This window comes from Myotis lucifugus, unplaced genomic scaffold, assembly GCF_000147115.1.
Source record: "Myotis lucifugus unplaced genomic scaffold, Myoluc2.0 scaffold_146, whole genome shotgun sequence".
In the NCBI taxonomy this organism is placed as follows: Eukaryota; Metazoa; Chordata; class Mammalia; order Chiroptera; family Vespertilionidae; genus Myotis; species Myotis lucifugus.
In genome coordinates this window covers 323,014-327,322 of record NW_005871194.1, presented here as the reverse complement: position 1 = coordinate 327,322, position 4,309 = coordinate 323,014, and positions in this window count along the sequence as shown.

The following is a 4,309-nucleotide window of genomic DNA, read 5'->3' as shown; positions in this document are numbered from 1 at the left end:
CCTGCAAACCATTCCTGGCTGGCCTGTTCTGTCCGGTCAGCCCCCTCCCTTCCCGCCTCCACTGACAGGACCGCCAGGCACCCAGACAGGAGCAGACGAGCGTTTCCTTTGGACCACACACTCCCAGAGGGGCCCCAGCACTCAGCACAGAGGAGGGGACACGAGAGACGAGCCGGTTCAGATCTGCTGTCCCTCTGGGGTGGGGTCGCTGGCACCCTCTGCCTCGGCCAAGGGTACAAGCACACTCACAGCCCTGATTCCTGCCGATTCCATCTCACTCCCTGGATCTCCCTCCCTGTGCTCACCCCACAGGCTTCTTTGTGGGAATGAAATGAGCTAATGAATGAGCTTCGAGAAAAGCACAAATTCCCTTAGTAATGCAGGATATTTGAGCTGAAGAATATCAGGTAAGAAGTTATCTTTTCTTCACCGAAGGCCATGGCTCACTTTAAAGGGAAGGAATGAGTTGCATGCGATATTTAAAGTAAATTACATAATGCCGCTTTTATTTTTTCTTGGTGTAAAAATGTCTTTTCCTTTTTGAGATACGTACTGGCCTGTTTATGAATAAGATGATGTGTTGGTTTTTCCCCAAAAATAATGAGGAAGAGGGAGGTGAGAGGGCCAGGTTGGCAGGGGTTGGGGACTGTTGGAACTGGGTGATGCGCACATGGGGGTTCACGCCACTGCCGGGAGCCGGTCCATCCTTGCTGCTAGACACAGTCGCTGCAGGGAAGAAACATCTGCACAGCATATGTTTCAAGGGACCTGGCGTATATAGCATACTGTTCTTAATATGTTTGCTCCCCTCAGCGCTATGTGTTTTAACCAAGGTCACCTCTCCGAGAAAGGTTGTTTCCTCAGGTAGGGATTTTCCCCTGAAGTTAGGGAGGTAATAAAATCCCTTAACTAAGTGCCAGGCGGGTAGTTAATCACTTTAACTAAGAACAATCACGCTTAAGCTACATAATCTTTACTCACTGGAATGGAGATAAGAAACACCCTAACCTGTGGAATAGAAATTGACAGGATTAAAATCAACTGGTATAAATACAGATGTAACAAGACAACAGGATACAGAACCTAGGGACAGAACCTAGAGACAGAACCTACAGACAGAACCTAGAGAGAGAACACGGCAAAAGATCCTGGACAGAACCTGGCTACAGAACCTGGCTGGAGATCCTGGACAGAATCTGACTGGAGAACCAACTATGCAGATCAACTGAACGCTGTCTCCCTGTCACTCATTCTTTGCCGACTCCGTCCACACCTTGGGGAACCCCTGGACCCGCTGGGGTTGGACCCCAACACGCCACCATTCTGTTTACGTGAGTGCGGGTCCAAAATCCTCCATAACAAAAAGTGGAACAGAAATAAATGCCTGCATCGTAACGCCAGCGATCATATCTGGCCTTGCTTTTAACGTAGATCCGGTCTTGCTTTTTTTTAAACCAGACAGTAAAAAAGGTGAGTAAGCGCCTGCCGGAGCCAGAGAGTAAACCACTCACCATTTGGGTAGGATTCCAGGGCGGCTTGCGTGACAGTGACTCCCCGTGAACTTGTGCCGTGGTGCCAGGTTTGTCACGATGGACATCGGGGGACCGGAGCCAGTTCCTAAACTCGGGGCACACCGCGATCAACGCTGTAGGGATGGTTCAAGAGAAGATTGTCCCAGAAGCTCCTGGAGCAGAAGCGGAGCAGGCTGGCTGAATCCCAGTCCTCCCTGGTGAAGCATTTCCAACGAGGACACTTCCATTCTCCTCACAGGAGAGTATTATTAACTGGTGCGTTGCTCAAGCGAATGCCATCCATTGAGGCTTTTCCTCTTGGTATTTCAAAAATATATATTTCAAAATTTGTTTTTATTGATTTCAGAGAGGAAGAGCAAGGGAGAGAAAGATAGAAACATCAATGATGAGAGAGAACCATTGATCGGCTGCAACCTGCACGCCCCCTATTGGGGATCAAGCCCGTAACCCGGGAACTCGCCCTGACTGGGACTCGAACTGTGACCTCCTGGTTCATAGGTCAATGATCAACCACTGAGCCACGCCAGGCAGGCCTGCTCTTACTATTTTTGATCTTAGAGATTAGAGAGGTGATATCAGAAATAACCAGTTCGATCCCTGAATCCTAACAGTCCCATCTGAGTGCATGAGTGTTATCGTCCCATCTGCTTGGCAAGGTCTGAGCTCCTTCTCAAATCACGTGAGCACCTACCTACCGGCCTGGGCTGGCGCAATCCCTCTCTGTACCTATGTGCAGATCAGACTCTCTGTGAAGATCAGTGCTGACCAATGCGTGGGACACGGGCGACCCAGGAAGTCAACGGCCCAGCAAAAAGCACCAGGTGTTTATGGGTGATAAACACAGGGGCCAAACGGGTGGGACCAGCCTCCCAGACCAGGAAACGGAGGAGAAAATGGAATCTGAGCTGGTGCTGGGAGGAGCCTGGGCATGGGTGGTGTTGGCAGCCCTGGCAGGGAAGGGCATGTTTCCCAGGGAGCCTGTGCCCTACTTGTCTGCCGCACTTTACCAAACCACAAAGCCCTGCTCGGCGCTCCCCTGCCAAGGCTGATCGCAATCCGCCCTGCTATCGGCGTTGTCATCTCTACAGAGACACGGAGTCAGGGCCGTGCATCTACGGGGCCTAATCTCATCCTGCCTTTCTCGTCTGGCCATCCGGGTGCCAACGGTGCCAGCCTGCATCCCCGTTCACTTCCTTCTCCCCTTCTCCCTCAGCTGCCCCTCTGACCCCAACCCAAACCTTCCACCCATTGGCACCCTTATCTTTCACGGCTGGGAAGTGAATATTCAGGAGGACAGAGCCCACGGAGGCAAAGATCTAACCCTGACCTGCCCTGTAACCTCCATGGCTGTGTCACCCAGCCAGACTGTGGCTGTGTCCGGGGCCTGGACCCACAGGGGGCTCAGAGAGGCGGCTGCCAGAGGGAGCTGTGAGGGCGATGATGGGAAACTGGCATCAGCTTGGAAAACGAGGGTTTTACTTTCAGCACCTGCCAACCTGACAGGTTTGCCAAGATTTCACATTTGCTAAGGATTCTACATTAAACACACACACCCCTGCCTTACCCCTCCTCCCAAATGGACGAAACTTACTGGGTGAGGAGCCAGCGCCCAGGAAGGGGGACGACATGGCTCAGGAACCTTTTGTTTCCAGAGCGTTATCTGTCCTCATCTCCACGGCACAACCTGAAACACCTCCCGAACATTCAAGGTTGGGTCCCAGAGCCAGAGAGGTGAGCCTTGGCTTTGACCTACGAGATTTGTGCTGCTGTTTTTCACACACAAGGCGATTATACAACTTTTGAATACAGAGGTATATTTTTAAAAAAATCCTTGGGTCCAGCCGGTGTGGGTCAGTGGTTGAGCATCAACCTGTAAACCAGGAGGACATGGTTGGATTCCCGGTCGGGGCACATGTCCAGGTGGCGGGCTAGATCCCCAGTGATTCTCACCATTGATGTTTCTATCTCTCTCTCCTCCCTTCCTCTCTGAAATCAATAAAAAAAAATTAAAAACAAAAAAAAAGAGGATGGGAAATAGAAGGGAAGAGAGTGGGACAGACTCGGGGCGCTGCTGGCCCGCAGCTCTCATTGGCGAGGGGTGGGGGGGGGGGTGAAGGAGGTGAAGGAGGCGGGGCCAGCCTCCCTCCCGCATCCCACATCCCGCTGGGGGGAGGGGCTGCAGCCCCCAGGCTGCTCTCCCCGCTGGAGCGCCGCCTCCTCCTCCTCCGGCGCGGACACCCTGCCCGCCTCCCCGCTTCTCGCAGCACCAGCTGCACCGTTAGGAGGATGACCGACCGCAAAGTGAATTCACCGCAGAGGACACGGGAAGCGGTGGTGGAGCCTCTGGAACTTACCTGAATGCCCGCCCCTCCAAAGCACTGAGCCTAATTTTGTGGGGTTTTTCCCCCAAAGAGCGCTCCTGAAATCCTTCACTTCACATCCCCCAAAGCCGGTCTCGGAGGGACGGCTGGGAGCCCCGGAAAGCCAGGGTCCTTTGGCGGCGGCGGGCGGGCCTGACCTTACCCAAGGGGGTCACGGAGGATGAGGGGGGAGGATGCGGGGTGCGTCCCGCCGCCGGCGTCCCTTGGGCGCTGCACGTTGCGTGCAAAGCTCAGGGCGCCGCTGCGCCGCCCGGCCCCGCCCCGCCCAGGACCCTCCTGGGTTCTAAGAGGCTCCCTCCACCAGGAATGTGCGCAGGCGCAGGCAGTCCCGCCTCACCTGGCCTAGGTACCAGATTCCCCCTCCCCCCTCCCCCCAGCCAGGCAGGGATCACACCT